Source organism: Arachis duranensis, chromosome 2, assembly GCF_000817695.3.
Source record: "Arachis duranensis cultivar V14167 chromosome 2, aradu.V14167.gnm2.J7QH, whole genome shotgun sequence".
Lineage (NCBI taxonomy): Eukaryota > Viridiplantae > Streptophyta > Magnoliopsida > Fabales > Fabaceae > Arachis > Arachis duranensis.
In genome coordinates, this window is record NC_029773.3 from 73376278 (window position 1) to 73394945 (window position 18668).

Consider the following 18668-nt stretch of genomic DNA (forward strand, 5'->3'; position numbering starts at 1 on the left):
GTAAGATTGAATGAATTATTGTCTACTGCATTACTGAAAAGATTTTTGTCAATCTAATGACTCAGATTATGAACTGATCCTCCATTACTAATAAGTACTAAGTCTCTGATGAATTAGTGATGCCCATTTACCTTATAATAAGAGAAACTATCACTTCATAGTATTTTTTCTTTGAAAATCTCTTTACAGGAATATTCACATTTTGTTTTACATGTATCTTCTTCTTGCTATCACTTTAGCTACATAACTTGGATGCAGATGGCTTTAAATATTAGTATTTACACAGCATCTTATCAATTTTAATTTTATTTATATAATAAATCAATATATCATTCCATTTATTTGGATGAATATGAAAGTTCATGTTAATATACATTCATGAGCTTCAAACAATTTTATAATTCATAAACCTCTCAAAGTGAATTCCAAAAACAAACGCAAGGATCATGAAGCAAGTTAGATGACAAAAATTACATACCTTTTTAGACCTTGCATAAAGTCCCATGCCGACAACAAAGAGGCAAATATCTTTGGTGATTTCATTAACAGTTTTTATTTTGTGCTGTCTGATAGAATTCATCAACAGTTCATGGTGGTATGAACTCAATTATGGGTAACAACTCAAGAGTAACAACTCAATCGATGGTATGAACATGTAAATTAACAATATCCCTAATATTCACAAGTTCTGATATTCAAAAACAATATCCCCAATCAGAAGTTCTAAAAAATTAAACCCTAGACTTCCATGGCATTCATAAATTAAAACAGTTAATTTCAAAATAAAATTCCCTACCTCAATCAGCTTAAACTCGGTAATTAAACGCAACAAACCCTTTGTTTATTTTTAATTCCTAGTAGCAACAAATTTCCTCTTGGAACAGCAGTAACAATGATCTTAGTAACAGCAAGCTCCACCGACGGCAGAGGCGCAGCCAGAAGCTTCGGTAGCGGCGGATCTGACGGTGGTTCAGACAAAGACGACGCTGGTGACTGGTCACGGCGGCTGGACTGGTCGCGGCTCTCCCAGATTCTCTTTCTCTCACTTGGGGATCCTGTCTCTGCCCGTGGCTCTGCTTGACGGCGACGGACTCAGAGGCGGCGGCGGCGGCGGCGTCATGCGTAGCATCAGCTCGTGATGATGACGATGGCGGCGCTGGCTTCATAGAGAGAAGGACGGCGGCGACGGGCTTCACGGAAGAGACGACGATGGCGACCGAAACCCGCGAAGACGACGACAGATGCAACGCAGTAGTGGTTCGCGAGGCGTGGTGCAACGGCGGCGAGCTTCATCCACGGCTATCTTCATCCGTGACGTTGTGTTTCTTTTCCTCTGGCTCCCTCCTCCGCGTCGGTGCTAGCAATGATGGCGGCGAGCAAATCGGCCCACCAGCGCTGGCCGTCCCCCTCTCCTCTCTTCTCTTCTCTAACTCCGTTTCTCCCTCTCTTCGTCAACGTTTTCTTTCTTTCTTTCTTTCTGCTGATTTCTTTCTTTTTTTTTTTTACTTTTTTTTGCTGCTTTGTGTTGGGTTTGTGTGTGATTTTGGAAGGAAAGGAAAGTTGAAAGAGGTGTAGCGGCTGAAGGGAATGAGAAAATTAGGGTTAGGGTCTTAGAAAGTATTTAGCAGATTAGGTTTCATTTTGAGGATAATTGACAATATAATTAGGATATAAAATGGTATTAAAAACTAAATTTAATCTAATAAAATTATTTTTTAAAAAATATTATTTGTTCATCAATATATAAATTATTTTCTAATAAATATTCTAATTCAAAAAAATTATACATAATATTATTAATTCTCTTTGTTTTTCAAAATATTAGTACTAAATTATAAAATATTAATTATTTAACTCGAATTATATAAAATTTTTATTATTTTACAACTATTAAGTTTTATCGTTTAAATATAGAAAATTATTCAATATTATAAGATTAAGTAAAATTTTTAATTTAATTATCAAAATTTAATTTAATTATTTTTAGTACAATAATTTCTAAAAATAAAATATTTAATAAATTATTAAAATAAAATAAGAGATACTTAAATTAATTTTTTTCATAAAATTTAAAGTATTGAATTTAAAAATTTTAAATATTTAAATCAAATCATATAAATTTTTTATATTTTTTAACTACTAAAACTTTAAATTATAACTAAAAAAATATTTTGTTTAAATGACTTATTATTTAATTTTTAAAAGAATTTTAAACTCAAATTATCATTAATTTGACTTAAATATTTTTGGTAAAATAAATTTTTGAATATAAAATCTTAAATAAATATAATAAATCATAAATAACTTATTATGTTAATTTTTAAAAATTTAAAGTCTTACATTTAGTAAGTTGAAACAAAAATTTTTATTAGTTACAAAAAATCTTTGAATTTTATGACAAATAAATAACTTGTTACAAAAATATTGTATTTTGTGACATATTAATTTTTTGTTACAAAATATTTAGAGATTTTGAAACAAATAGATATTTCGTTACAAAATATTTTGAATTTTTGCAACAATATAATCTTTTGTTACAAAATATTATAACATTTTGTAACAAAACAACAATTCGATACGAAAGCCAACATAATTTGTAACAAAAGAAATCAAGTTGTTATAAAATATTAAAATGTTTTGTAACAAATTTTCTTATTGTTACAAAATATTCTTATTTTGTAACAATAACTAATTATTGTTACAAAAAACTATAATTTATAACAATTTTAAATTTGATATAAATTTTTTGTTACAAATATTTCATTTTCTTATAGTAAATAGACTAAAAAACTAACAATTAAGACATAATAAAAGACCTAAAAATAAATAATAATTAAAATTACATGACAAAATATAAATAAGTCTCTTCTTATATGTCGTTGAACATTCTTAATATTGTATTTGCTTTGTTTTAATTTCTCTCAAATAATTTTATCATACTAACCACTCATATCATTTTATTTTATTTTCACAGTCTTGCCTCATTCATCTCACTGTCATTACCAAACATTTATATTTAGTTTATGTGGTCTACTTCGCTCAATAGTTGTTGTTTGTCAGCCACACGCTTTCATTCCTTTGTTGCTTTGAAATCATCTATGTTCCTAAACTTGATCCCAATATTTTGCATCAAATGCTTTATTTCATGAGCTTTATTTTCTAGGTTCTATTGCTCTCAAAACGTCTTTTCTTTCCATTTAATCACTCTACTATAAAATCAATAAAAATCACAATGTCCTCTTCTCTGGCCTTTAATTCCTCGAATAAAAATTGGAGCATTTGTTCCATACTTGTAATAAAAGCCTCACTATCGGATTTTTCAAGTACATTCTCTCCATAAAATACTTTAGAGGTAAATACCAATTTAATATCCGAAAGATTTTTGGAATTAACAAAATGGTACCTGATTTTTGTTATTGACAAAATAGTCCCTGAAAGATTTTAAAATTTGACAAGCGTGCCCCCGAACTCGTCGAAATACATCTCCGGCAAGCACGATGCTGACATGCCCACTGTGTTTTGATGACCTGGCAAATCCCCAACCCTAATCCCTCCCTCCCCAACGCACTCCCCCTCCCCCTTCCTAACAGACTCTCTTGCTCTCGCACTTTCACTCTCTTTCTTTCTCCAGCAACAATGATGACTTTTTTTATGACGAAAATGGTGGGTCGGTTTTCTTTGAAGAGCAACCTCAACATCAACAGTAACTTTAATGGCAAGAGTACCATCAAGGACTACCGCCACCACCACCAGAGCCACAACAACAAGGACAGGAACAGCTATATCAATGCCATTGATGAAGAAGACTTTCTCTACAATGATGATCGACACGATAAAACTCTCCCTCGATGCTGCTATGTTCTAGCTTTTGTTCTTGGCTTCATTGTTTTCACTCTTACTTTGGGGTGCCAGTAGACGCATGAAGTCCAAGATTTTCGTCAAGGTTCTTCTTCTTTTCTCTCATTGTAGTCTCTAAAGTCTTGATTTTTTAGGATTTAAGAGCGAAATCTGAGCTGGGTGTTGATTAATTTTGCAAGTATGTCATTCCCTCAGCATCTCAATTGCGTCATACCTCTGCCATTTACGCTGCCTCAACCCCTCATGCTACTCTCACTGCTAGCCGCTCAACCACTGGCCTCATCTTCTTGGTGTGGTCTTCTTTGCTCATCCACCACCAGTGTGATCTACGCCGCCGTCTTTAAAAACCATGGTGAAATGAGAGAGGAAGAGAAACACCAAGAGTAGTTTCAAAATTCCAAAGCCCCTAAATTAGAATATTTTGATAGTTTGTAAATGGAAGCTCAGAGAGGGGGGAGTAGATTCGACGATCTCTGGGAAGAGAGTGGAGCTGCACGGATAGGAGTGGAAGCTGCGTTGGGGAAGGGGAGAGTGCGTTGAGGAGTGCATTAGGGAGGAAAGGGATTAAGGTTGGGGGTTTTTGCCAGATTAGCAAAATATAGTGGGTCACATTAGCATTGTGTTCGACGGAGATGTACTCCATCAAATTTGGAATTACACTTGTCAAATTTTAAAATCTTTTAAGGATCATTTTGTCAATAATAAAAATCAGGTATTATTTTGTCAGTGTTATAATCTTTTAAATACAAATTTGATATTTACCTAAATAGTTTATCATATTATAAAAATTTTCAAAGTATCCAGCAACAACAAAATTATTATAGCTAGGAACATATATTTTATATACCCACTAATACCACTCCCCATTAACCTGTTCAATAGTTGCTAACCTTAATCCATCGTCTTTTTTCTCTTTTACTACATCCCATTGATAATTAGAGTTTATCATTTAGTATTTAGGGTTTATGTATGTTTTAGAACTTGCGAAGCCTATTTTATAAGATTATCATAATTAATAATTTATTATAATTTTTTAAGGTAATATTATTGCAAAGTTTTTGTGTTTCTTGTTTTTATAAGTATCTAGGGCTGAGGTTTGTCGGGTCCCTCTGTAAATAAATAAGCTAATTCTTATTGCTATTTGTTTTTTTTAGTCTAATAACTTTTTTTTGTTTTTAATTTTTTTAAATAAAATTTATTGTAAAATTGAGGTTTTGTAAAAATTCATTTTGAATTGTTTTAAAAAACGTAATGCATCTGAATTAATATTAGTTAGAATCATTAATTTTTAGTTTATTAATTAAATAAGGCAAATATTATAATATATTTATATTCCTCACAGGGCACTGTTTCTTTGTTACTTCCCATTTCATAAAGTTTAAAGTAAACATTTTTTGAGGGTTGAACTATTATTTTACGTGAATCTATGATGTATGATATATAAGGCTAATATTATTCTACCCCACTACAATATTTTTGCCCTAACGTAATCCTTATTCGAAGCAACATTTAACAAAAATTGCCTTAGATAGACAAAGACAACATTTTTTACGAGTTACTTTTGAGTAAGGCAAAGATAACAAAATTTTTGGTCACCCATAAAAAAAGTTGCCTTTAATATCTAAAACAACGTTTACAAAATGTTGCAATATAAAAATTTTAAGACAACACTTTTAAATAAAAATACAACATTTTATAAGGGTTGTCAAAAAAATTTAACAAATAACATTTATAAAAAGTTGCCTAAAATTATTCACAGTTAAAAATTTTAGAGAAAAGATTTTAATCATTTTCCCACAAATTATTTTTCCTATCAAATAATAACTTAAAAAAAAAACAAATTTGTTTATCAGCGAAAAGAGAATACCCTAAGTCCTAAATAACCAAGCCACTGAGCTAGTAACACTCACGCACGATCCCTTTCTCTCATTTCTCCATTGTCAGCTCCAATAATCAACGACGCTAACGGCGACAGCAACTCCTCCACGGACGGCGCGGTGCTCTCCTCCACGGCGACGGCGCGGTGCTCTCCTCCACGGCGACGGCGCGGTGCTCTCCTCCACGGCGACGGCGCGGTGCTCTCCTCCACGGCGACGGCGCGGTGCTCTCCTCCACGGCGACGGCGCGGTGCACTCCTCCACGGCGACGGCGTGGTGTTCATCTCCACGCAGGCTTCTCCATGGCGACGGCGCGATGCGCTCCTCGTTCTGTGCCCAACCACCTCCGGCGAGAAACCCCTCTCCTTTCTCTTCTCCTTCTTCCTCTTCTTCTCTTTTCTCGCATTCTTCCTTCGCGAACCGGAGATGCATGCAGAACCATAGCAACCTCTGTTCCGCTGGCAAGCTTTGATGCAACACAGCGACCACCCCTCCGCTGGTCTATTGCTTTGGCAACATGGCGACCACCCCTCAAGTGTAACCTCCTCACCCCTGCCTTGTTACTCTGTTCTTCAATTTCTAGATTTTTGCAAAAACCCATTTTGCTGTTATCTGATTTAATTCATTACATTTTAGTTGGATTTTAATTTTTACTTAGTAATTTTATTTATTCAAACTTATTTTTGCTAATTAGGTTAATTTAGATTAAACTTAGGATTTTTTTTATCAGTATTTGTCTTAGTTCATAGGTAATTACGCATGCTATTATGATTCTTGAGTCTGGAATTTCAATTTGTTTGGAATAGCTTGATTGATATTTTGTTGAATTTTAAGTTTTTCACTACTTTTCAGTAGGATTCAAGTTAAAGGGAAAAGAACAAGAAAGAAGGAACAAAAAGAGCAGTTTGTGACACTATTAAAATTTTAATTTTCAACGTGTCTGTTTTTTCTTTAGTTTTCTTCTGAATGCTATTTGATGTCATATATATCATCATTGTTGTCTTGTAGGGAGATGCTGATGTAATATGTGGTGTAGCTTGGAAATTCTGGCTGCTGGAGCATATGGCTTGCCTCAATTTCGACTGCGAGTGTTTTTATGGGGTACTAAACCTTCTGAGGTATTCTAATATTTTTGAGGTATGTGCAAATTTTACATAGGACTTGTGTAACTGTGTTTTGAATTGTAAAATAACTTTTTAGAGGTGTTTATTAGTCATGGCATGGTGATTGATTGGCATGTTCATTGGTTTCAACTAGCCATAGGTTTATTGTTAGTTATTTACTATTAAATTGTTTGGATTTAAAAAATCCATTTTATAATTTGAATACTAAATGGATGATTAAGCCTCATTTTTTCTATTTTTTAATTTAAAAAAGCACTACAAAGTTTCATGCTATTTATTCTCATAAATACCTTTGTATATTAGCTTAACATTGGCTCAGAATTAAGATGTGATGGAACATTTCTTCTTTAAAAATGGAACAAATTGATGAAGGTGTCATTTCAGAATGCTGTTGATCAAGTTCGGTACCTTTTCCCACATCTATATCTCAATTCTGTTGGGTTGGATCATCACAAAGTTGTAAAGGAAGGTCAATTGGTAGAACCTCACTCAGCATAACCATGAATGAATGTTAGAACTTTTCTTCGCCTTGTTTATTATGCTAATGCTAATTTTCTGCACTTGTTACTACTATGTATCTATGTTAGTGTTGTATTTTGAAAACTAAGAAAGACAATGTTAGTGCTTCTCATAACATAAATAACTTTCGCAATTCCCATCTTCATGTGCATACGTAATATATTGAACTATCCTTGCTCTTAACATTATTGGAATTCTGTGGATCTTGTTCTTGTTGCTCATAAGACGTTCTTTATGTTGTTATCCATTTGTTTATCTTTCAATTTGTTGACGTTCTTTATGCTCTTAACATTTGTTTAGTGCTTTCCTGTAATTTTTAGTTTATAATTTTATTGAACTAGATATATGTTATCTATCTTTAGAAGTAATGACTTTATTTTTTCTTTTTTTTTAAATAATATTTTTTATTTGAACATGAATATGATCTAATTGAAATGAATTCCAACAGTGACAAACTTCGGCAATCATATAATGAACTCCTCGAATTCAAGATTGTATTGCAGAAGGTATTTATTTATTTTTCTTCTTGATGTTTTGTAGCAAGCATATTCTCAGTTTAATTTCGAAGTTTAGGGGTGTAGATATGCACCATATTTATCATTATTGACATATTAGTACTCTTTTCTTATTTTTAACCCCCTTATTTAATTCCATCTGGTTTAAGATTTATTAGTGGGATGTTGTTTTTTAAGTTTTAACTGTTGAGTTTTGCATATTCTTGCAATGATGTTTTAGGGGTCAAGATTTTGCTTTTTTGGATATAGGTTTCGTTGCGCCTTACTGACTTGGAGGCAACTTTGGATGCAAGGTTGAGGCACCACAATAAGGCTCTAGCTTTTGTAGGGGAACATCTATCAGACTAGATAAACATGGTATGATTTTCTTTTTTTCTGTCTTGTTTTTCAACTACAAAGCAGTCCTTTTACTTTTGATACTGCTGCTCGTGATCAAACAAGAGAGAGCATCAATGAGTTCTTGGAAAGTGTTAAAAGCCATGATCTAGCAAAAGCTGAGATTCTCAACATAATCAACATCAGGCCCACTAACATAGTCGAAATTTTTTCGGTAAGTTGCCAATAATGTCACTCAAGTTATATTTGCTCTCAACTTTTTAGTTTTTACCCACTAAACCTTGTCTTTTGCTTTACTAAACTGGTTAGCAGTAACACACTAACATATAAGCAATAGAATATTTCTGAGAATTAATAGATACCTTGACATTATTACATAACTTCTAATACTATGGAAAATGCTTAGCTCTGAATTCATCTTAGTATGATTTGGAAACTCACAAGGAAAAGTGATTAATCATCCTTGAACCCATATCTGAGTCCTTGTAGCCTATAACATAAATGACAAAACCTTGTCTTCTAAGTTCCTTGTTCAATGTGAATTTGGGGTATGTCAATTCTTGATTGGTTGCATTTGTTTTGAAATGAGAAAAGTAATTATAATGGTGCATGAATTATTAAGCCATAGAATCATTCTGCTATGTTATATCATTTTTATGTTTGACATTGACAATCGATGAACTCGGTGATATGCTTTTGAGTTTGTTGTCTATCTTCACTTGTGTTTAGCATTTATTTGAGTAGTTCTAATTAGAGTTTTGGTGTGCTTTGCTTTTGTTACATAGATCATAGTGTTGTGATACTCGTTTTTCGGATGAAGAGCTCACAGAAATAGTTGAGATTGTGAAGAGAACATTGCCACCACCCCCTGAAGATGCCAATGGTGCTGAAGCAACAAAATCAAATGGTGAGAAAGGTAGGGAACAAATGGAAACAAGTTGATATCCTACTTGTGACCATAGAATTTTGTGAATAGCACCACAGGATCTCAAGCAAGTAGTTCGGTTATAGTTTTCTATTAGTTGGTATGCTAAGATTTAGAATTAGGTTCAATTTTCAAGGGGTGTAAGTGTGTTGATTACTACCTTATTGGTGATGAAATACACATGCAAGGTGCATTGCCAAATTTGCAATATCGCACAGCAGGAAAAATATGTATTTTGTTACTTATGTTTATTTATTTGACTTGGTAACTTAGCAAGTATGTTAATTGGCAGATGGAAGATCTTTCTATATATATGCAATATATATTATTAGCTTATTCTCCCTATATTGATTAAATTGAATTTAAATATTTAAATATTGTTAGTGTGTGCTATATATTCTTCAAATGTCATATACATATAACAAAGGTAAAAAATATATTGCTTTAGATATAAAAAAAGAGAATCTAAGAAAAACTCAATGAAGTGTTGCTTTAAGTATTAGAAAAAGATAACTGCAAATAAACTTAGATAAGCGTTGCTTTAGGTCTATGAAGAAAGTAACTTAAAAAAATCTGGACAAGTGTTGTTTTAGGTATATGAAAAAACAACTAGAAAAAACTTATATAAGTGTTGCTTTAGGTATATGAAAAGGCAACTTAAAAAAATCTGGACAAGTGTTGCTTTATGTATTAGAAAATACAACTTGTAAAAAGTGTTGCCATAAAGTCTTATCTAAAGCGTTGTGTTTGGGTCCCCTAAGGCAACCCTTTTGTGGAGTTACTTTTTTTGTAGAAAAGGCAACGTTTTTTTAATGTTGCTATAAAAATGATTCCCTTTGATACACAAAAGCGTTGCCTTAGACCAAAGGTAACGGCCATATAGCCAACCCCCCAAAAAGCGTTGCGTTTTGTTGGAAAGTGTTTCCTTTGATCAAAGGCAACACTTTTCCGTATTATAGGCAACGTTTTCAAAGGGTTGCCTCAGTCCAAATTTGTTGTAGTGCCCACGACTTTCTTTTTTAGAGGATAGTAAAAAATTATTAAATAAGTTATCAAAGTATTTTTTTATTTAAATAAGCTAAACAAAAAAAAAGTTAGGAACTATTTAAAGGAATGATTTCAATGGATGGTATCATCAATACTATCATTGTGCTCTCTTTTTGTGTGAAATTGTTCTTCTTGTTATGCATTCAAACTTCAAACGAAATTATTATCTCTCTTTTGTATTTTTCACCCAACACGCTCTTGTGAATTTGAACATCTCTATCTTAAAACTCTTTCTTAGAGACCATAAAGTTGGACAGCAGAAATTAATGTCATGGTTTCCTTTAGTAGCGCTGCGATGCCAGCACAGGAGACGGCAAGAAGCATGTGAGGTGCTACTGACGGGTGGTGATAGCAAGCGGAGGAGATCTGCGGGAAAGATGCAGTGTTAGGACTCCGGTGAGATAGTGGAGGAGGGTGGCGGCGTGGTTCATTGAATGAAATTCAAGGTAAGGAGATGAACCCAACTTCTAAATAGTTGACCCCATACAAAAAGTTTTTTGGTGGTAGCATGTTGATGTTTGGAGTGTTGCAGGAAAAAAAAAAGAAGAAAGGACAAAAGCTTAATTTTAAAATAAAACTTTTTTTAAATTATTTAAATATAAATATGATTATTTTATAATTAATAAAAATTTTAAATCTTAGCCATTGGTTCAAAATTTAAATGGTCATGATTCATAAGGAATCTTAGACCATCAAGAACCATAATATACTTTTTTTATTGTAGAAAGCTCCACTGTTTAAATAGATTGGCAGTCTCACTTAAGACTACTTTTAAATTACTCCAAATAGAGAGAAGCTCTATTTGATGAAGTTGTAATCTTATCGCCATCTTTGTCATGGTATTCGCTATTATGTTTGCATTTTTCATAATCAAATGAAAATAAACATGTAAATTCCAATGCATGATATCCCTTATTTTGAACATTAATGTATTAATAAACTCAAAACTACCTTGGTGATTAGTAACGAGATTAAACGCTTCCATACAATCTGTCTCACAAATAACATCTCGTTGACCTACATCCCAAGTTAAGAGATATCCTCTCCAAATAGCAAACAATTCTCTTTGAAGAATACTATTACTCTCAGTCATTCCCAAATAACCATTTGCCAACTCCCATTACAATTTCTAATAACGCAAGCAAAACCAGCGCTATCGCCAGAATCAGGATAACTAGCATCACAATTAATCTTAAAAGTACCCATAGATAGAGGATTCCAAGAACCACTTAGAATAGAGGGGAGGGACATACGTTGTAATTAAAAAACACTTCTAAGCTCTTTTTCTGAAGCTAATGCCAAACAAATCACTTTTTCTGGGGGCCAAGTCTCATGAGGATTAAAGATGTCATTATTCCTTACTTGCCATATCCATCAAAATCCCAAAAAGAACTAGTTCTTCAAAAACTAGTTCTTCAAAATTAAGAGGATGACAAGAAATATCCAACCTGTACCATACAAGCTAAGCTTTCGGACAATCTTGAATACAATGTAAAACCAATTCCTAGCTAAAAAGGAATTTTGGAAACCTATCCGATAATGATATCCCTTTTCTGAAGCAAAAACTTACAGTAGGAAGAGCCTCTCTAAGACATAGCCAAGCCAAGTACTTGTGCTTTTTTGGAAAAAGCTAGCGCCAAAGGCAAAGCAAATTCCTTCGCTTCTCCTAACCAAATAGCTACTTCCACAGCCACAAGTACCATTGCGTAAGTCATAGAATTTGAAAGCAGACCCAGATCACTACCAACTCACTTCTAGACCTGCTTGCATATCTGGATAATAAGAAAGAATATTACCTTTCAGATTTTGGGATAGTGGAGAATAAAGAGTCTCCAAATGCCCACCTATCAACTGGCCAGATATCTTATATCCGGAGGATCGAATCAGAAATATGAACATAATCCATCTTATTAGATAATTGGCATTCTCTCCTCCAGTTAGAAAACTAAAAATTCTAGTTCAAATCCCTAATACACCAAGAAAATTCATCCTTCAACACTTTTCAAGCCTTGCAAAGACTCTTCCAAATCTAAGGCCCGTGTTCTTAGAACAACCAGAACAATTATCTTGAGATAACTAGTAGTTGACATCTAACAATTGGACTCATAACTTGTTTGGATGATGAAAAAATTTCAAATTAACTTCCCAAGAAGAGCAATATTCATACAATACAGATCTCTAATCCCCAAATTTTCATATTTTTTAGAGTAACTAGCACCTTCCAACTAACAATATTCAATCATCTTCCATCAGCTTGTCCTTTTCAAAGAAAATTCCTCATCATAGACTCCAGTTTACTAATGATCTCTTTAGGAAAAATAGAGACCTACATCTAGTACGTGAAAATAGTGACTACAATGGAATTAACCAGGCAGAGTCTACCTACTCGATTGAGCAAACACCCTTGCCAGTTTGATAGTCTACTCCGAATCTTATCTAGAACATCTTTGAAACCTGAACGGGTTACCCTAGAATGGCTAAAGGTAACCCCAAGAAACTTGCCCAAGTCCTTTACAAATCTGATAGAGGACACCCTAGTGAATATCTCTTTCCTTGTCACAGAGACATTCTTGGAGAAAAGCGCTTTAGACTTCTTCACATTAATCTTCATCCCATATGCTTTGCGAAAATTCTCTAAAATCACCATCACATTTTGCACTTGTCTCTTTGTAGCTTTATAGAATAAAAGCAAATCATTCGCAAACATTAAGCGGGATATTCTTGGTTCCCCTCTAGAAACAGTAACTGGATCTCACAATCACATATCAACCTGATGACTAATAAAGCATGCTAATATCTCCATACACAACACAAAAAGATAGGGTGACATATGGTCTCCTTGTTTAAGACCCTGGCTAGGAGTAAAGTCATTCTGACGATTTTCATTCCAAAGAATAGACAAGGAGGAAGCAGTGACACAATTAATAATGAAATTAATTGTAGAATTGAAAAAATCAAAGATCTAAAGGGTATGAGCCAAAAATCTCCAGTAAAATCTGTCATAAGCTTACTCCATATCAATCTTAAAGGCCAGGATGTCTTTCTTTGATTTAGTCTTCTTCATAAAATGGAGAACCTCTTGAGTAATAATGATGTCATCAAGAGTTTCTTGTCCTAAAATAAATCCTCCTTGAAGAGGACCAACAATCTTCGCAAGATGAGGACAAATCCTATTAATAAGGACCTTCATGCTGATCTTGTAAACCACTTTGTAGAGACTAATCGGCCTGAAATTCTTCATAGATATTGGCGTTTCAACCTTCGGAGTAAGAACCAGTAAAAAAGTTGAAAAAGTTTATTTAATCAGTAAAGTTGTTGTGAAAAAAACAAAAGCTAATTTCAAAAGAAGAAACACCAATGGATAGATAATATTCTTTCGAGTCGATTTCTAAGAAAAAACATCCATCTTAAATTTGAAAATTGGTCATTATAATGGACATCTAATATGAAATTTTTAAATTGACTATCAAGTGTCAAAAATTGACTAAAAAATTATTGTAGGGTCAAATTTAACAATTTAGTGGGAACAAATAAACATTATAATTATATACTACTCAATAAAATTTTAAATTATAATGGGGCGCTTGCCCCTACACCAATAGGAATAGATTCGTCCCTAATTATATGTTTATACCATAGACATCATGTTTCGCTGAATTCCCCACCCATTGCCATCCAGTTCAGTACCCATATTGGGCAAGCCTCCCTGCAATGAATTCTGATGACTCCATACCAACTGAATAAAGTACCAGCAGTCATAGGATTACAAGAGCAACTAACAGGTCAATGAGCTTATTCGTCTTACCGAGTGACACTAGCTGGTAGTCTGCTTGCACTCTTGATGCCAAAACACATGACTCCTCCATACTTGGTGAATTCAATAGGATTCTTTGGAGCAGCAATTACGGAAGCCACCCCATTTGGCTTATAAAGAAATGAGACTCGTTTTAGTAGTGGGGTAACTTGAATTCATTAAAACTATGGTTTTTGGATAGAATTGATACCACTAGTCAAATGAAAAATCTTCTTCTTATGTCATCATTGTCGGATATGTTTGCATCCAGATGGAATATTACACCTTCATTGAATCCAATGACCATGAGGCACAAGTGACTGGAGACCTCACGAATTAGTATGTATGCCTGTGTATAACCAAGAGAAAAGAAAACTGTTACAGATTAAATCAGTATGTATGTGCATGGATGTTAACAAATGACTCACAAAATTCAGGGATAGGGAAGGTTTCATTCATTGTTCTCTATATATCTTTATCAGCTCTACACCAGGCCTTCCTTCACAAATGTCAACCTGATCAATTGTTAAACTACATCAGTCGGATGCATGTGAGCGATTAAACCGTCAAGGAAAAAAAAAACATTTGAAGCTGTCATACTCGACACATTGGTTGTCATGTCTGATGTGACTTTGTCTGACATCATGCTTTTTTGTATCTCCATAAATAGTCCCTCATCATTATTGTAGAGAGTCAAAAGCTTGCAGATGTTTTGGTCAATGCAGACAAGAGTCGAATACAAAACGTCCGAGTATGCTCTACTTCTTGGCGACGGAGCTCGTGTACCTGCATCATCATCAGCAGGGTTACCCATTTTGTGCATCTCATTTCTTGAAACATGTGAGGTGGTTATACTAAGGAACGTACATCAACTTTATCAGATAGTGTCTTCACGGCAATGGTAAGACACTTCCCGGTGGCCCTGAGCTCTACATACCATAAAAAAATGTTCTTGCATGTGACAAAAACATCGGGTTATAGCATTCAACTATATGCCCATGTTCACATTATAACATTAATCTATATGCCAATGTTAACATTAAACTATTTACCAAAGATTCGTTGGTCACGTTCTTGGAAGGCTGAGTCGGGGTCGCTCCTCAGGAAATGTACGTATTCAACGGGTGTTAGCAGTGGTTGTCCACATGTGGGGAGTCGTCTATGCTCGTTGTGCTTGTTAGGAGGGGAAGGAAGATTTTAGAGCATGGACTTAGATGTAGTAGTGGAATCTACTTCCATAAATCTCATGAAACATTTAAGTAGCGTAGTAAACGTCATATTAAGAAAAGACCACGAAAAATAGCAAACATTAAACGTTTTCTGCAATCTCAAATGCTCATCAGAAAGCCAACCAGATGTCATTTTTTTTCGAGAAAAGTTCTGGCACAATACAGGATTAGGCATACAGAATGAAAGATTAACGTCTCTGTAACTCTGATTGTGATAATAAGTCTCTAATGACGTTAAAATTGTCTTACGTACTACAATGTTGTCACTAGGTTGGACAGTTAATCTGGTAAAAGTTTTGAATTATTTTGTATAAGTACGTTTATGATTTTGGTAAGCATCTATATTTGTGTTCTGCCGTAGTTACACAATTATGGATACGTTGAATGGCACTACTCTTGTAAAGATGTCATTAATAATTAAATTAGAATCTTGAAAATAAAAAAATAATTAAAGTATTTGCATTAACTTTATAAAACATCATTTTAAAAGACGTTAAGTTTCTAAAGTTAATACTTAAAATAATAAAACATATATTTCTCAAAAAAACTAAGCTTCACAACAACAAGCTTTAACCAAGGATTAAAATTAATAAGTAACAATACGAATTCCTGGTATAAAAATAAATAAATTAACAATACAAATTAGCACTAATACAAATTCTTAGTATGAAATAATGATCCTCAAAGTGCGGTGAAAGGGAAAATCATAAAAATTAGTAGAATTTTCTAATTAAAATTTATAAACAAATTAGAGGTAATATTTATAACCTATAATATTTATAATATATAACATGCTTAAAAAATATAAACATGACTTTATCAAGTAAGAGCAAAACACATAAATGCATCATTGAGCTATTAAAATTTGGACTTATACATGGTTCTATTAGAGAAAATCATACCAGATTTAAATTATTTTTGAACCCAACTACCGATTGAAACAACATCACGACAAAATAGTTCAGGTCTTTTATCAAGAAACACAGTTACATGTCTACTGGTAGTACCAATTATAGGAAATTAAACATTAAGCTAAGGATCCTAACCCTAACAAGCTTATTGACCCTATGAGCTTATCGGCTACCATGGGGAACCAACTAATGCGAAACACTAATGATAACACCTATAAAGAGACATTCATGGTGAATTAGTATTCTTCACGGGGCTCCACGACGTATCCAATGAGAAGCCCATAGCTTAACGGAGCTTCCAAGCGCGTTAAAAGGCCTTCCTACAAGTGAAACTGCAGTCTTTTTCCACATAGTGGAATCTTCAAGCTAAATGAAAAGTCAAAACAATGCACACACAATAAGAGCTTCAACAAAAAGAGCCTATAATAGCAAAAGGACTAACAATGTTAACATCATGAAGCTAATAATGTAAGGCCTACCACTCCACTAATCTCCGGTGGATTAAACCGACCTTCCGGGTGTAGCCAAGATATAACCCAGCATGCATAGCTATCACTACATGAATAAAATACACACTAAATGTCTTACTTAAAGAAATAACTGGAATAAAACTAGACGACTAATAATGGGAGTCAAATTAGGTTTTATTGTACTAGATTTGGACTACCTTGTGTTGCAATTAGGGATGCCATGTCCTTTGCGTATTGGCCAATCTGCAAGTTCTGATGGGGTGTAAATTTGTCAGGGTTCGTAGCTCGTGGAAGTCATAATCTCATGAAGTTGTCCAAGCTGGTAATAAGCAACTTCAAAAACAAACCAATGCAAAATCATTTAATCATATACATCACCATGTCTCAAAGTCTCAGTGCGCTTACCATGATTCACATGAATTTTTTCCTCTTGGCAACCATGTTTTGGTCAGGATATAAGTCGAGAAGGTATACTGCCTTATCCCCAAAATCAACAACCATGCAATATCAGTGCATGAATATGTCCTCAATCGGTATAAAAATATGTTTCAAAACCAATGCAATGATTAAAGGAACGGTTACATATTCACAAAAATGAGTGTAACAAAGTCAACACTTACACAACTCAGAAATTGGCTTGGTTTAATCCAAAACGGAATGTATGTTTCTATGAGCTCCTCGGTCAACTTGCAGTTGCCCACATCATCCTACAACATTAAATTATGAGTCAAAATATCTTCTCCTAACTCACAACCAATCCACAACCAAACATAGATAAAGCGACATGCATACAACTCACAGCAAAACGTGGATGGAGAGTCCAGAAGTACGCATGCTTCACATGCTGGACAGATGTTCCTCATCGCCACCTTTTCAACTCGACCATCCATTGCATAGCTTAGAATTAGGGTCTGAATATGACGTCTCGACAATCAGCATTGAACTATCATGAGGACAGTATCGCTGCAACAGTATGTAGCATCATTACAAGGCCAATTAACAAACATACTCCAGTGTATTCCATTAAAATAGAATGAAATTACTTACTCCAAGTTATGCCCCTTTGAAAACAAGTAGTTGAAAAGCATGGTATCTGTCCGGTTCAAGCCCATGTTATACATGGGTTTAAACTTAGTCCCGCCGGTCTTCTACATGCATCGTACTTGCTCTAGTAGCTACACTACATAAAAATGTAGCAGCAACATCAAACACCGTAAATAAACTTACCTTGGAGCTTCTCCCGACAGAGCTGCTCCTGGAACGTTTGTCAGGGGATGATCGAACTACTTGATCAGGAGAGAAATGTAATAGCCTCTGTCCCTTGATGGTGGCCACAGTTCCTTTTCCAGCAGGGTTACCCTTTTTAGTATCTAGAGCAATGTTCTTGGGACTTATAGGAGCATCATCAGCAACTTGATTATGTATTTTGGGAAGGCTAGCCTCGAGTGGAAAGTCCAAAAGGTAATTAGAAGCGTGCCCCTCCTAAACTTGGGTGAAAATTGATGGGAGAGAAGATGGCTGAGATTGCATTTTTGGAAGTCAAAGGGATGGATGTTGGTTTCGTATTTTGACGACAAATACGAACACCTCCATGCAACAAATGCCCATGTTTGCCATTGTTTATATAAAATATCTCATACAATAAAAAAGGTAATGCATAAATCAATATTTTAATTAAAAAGTGATGCATAAATAAAATAAGACGGGGTTGCTTCTAATAAACAGGCAAGTGCATCATAGATAAACAGTTGGAGTCAAATCNTATATAACTGTCAAAACCTGACATAGCTAAGTCTCATATGAAGACAACACACAACAGCTTTTTTTTCTAGCTCGTTTCTTGAGAGTACAAGGTAGATGAGGCCAAACAAACCCAATTAAACTAGATCATAATTGCTTCCAACTAACTGAATCCCTCAACCTATTTTAAAAGGGCATCCAAAAGCACCCTAAACTATAAAAAGCCATCCAAAACAAATAAACCCCTTTCATTCTGATCACCCAAATTGAACCAATGGTGTTTTCCAAGGCCAAAACCTATGTGGGTTTCCATGGAAGAGTCAC

The 18668-nt window shown here is 34.2% G+C and overlaps 2 long non-coding RNA genes across 5 annotated transcripts; one reads left to right on the forward strand and one right to left on the reverse strand.

Annotated features, from left to right (window-relative positions):
• Nucleotides 1–5937: 5937 nt before the first annotated feature.
• Nucleotides 5938–9466, forward strand: LOC107474914 (uncharacterized). 3 transcript variants are annotated; one of them, XR_008006073.1, is made up of 7 exons: nt 5938–6272; nt 6744–6872; nt 7244–7369; nt 7827–7884; nt 8143–8250; nt 8335–8443; nt 9015–9466. It is a non-coding gene; the product is annotated as an uncharacterized LOC107474914 (long non-coding RNA). The 3 variants fall into 3 exon arrangements; XR_008006072.1 differs by having other exon boundaries at nt 8143–8443; XR_008006074.1 differs by having other exon boundaries at nt 6744–6853; nt 8143–8443.
• Nucleotides 9467–16152: 6686 nt separating this feature from the next.
• Nucleotides 16153–17305, reverse strand: LOC127743832 (uncharacterized). 2 transcript variants are annotated; one of them, XR_008005171.1, is made up of 4 exons: nt 17225–17305; nt 16802–17077; nt 16614–16689; nt 16153–16500 (listed from the first exon to the last, which is right to left on the reverse strand). It is a non-coding gene; the product is annotated as an uncharacterized LOC127743832 (long non-coding RNA). The 2 variants fall into 2 exon arrangements; XR_008005170.1 differs by having other exon boundaries at nt 16802–17299.
• Nucleotides 17306–18668: the final 1363 nt, after the last annotated feature.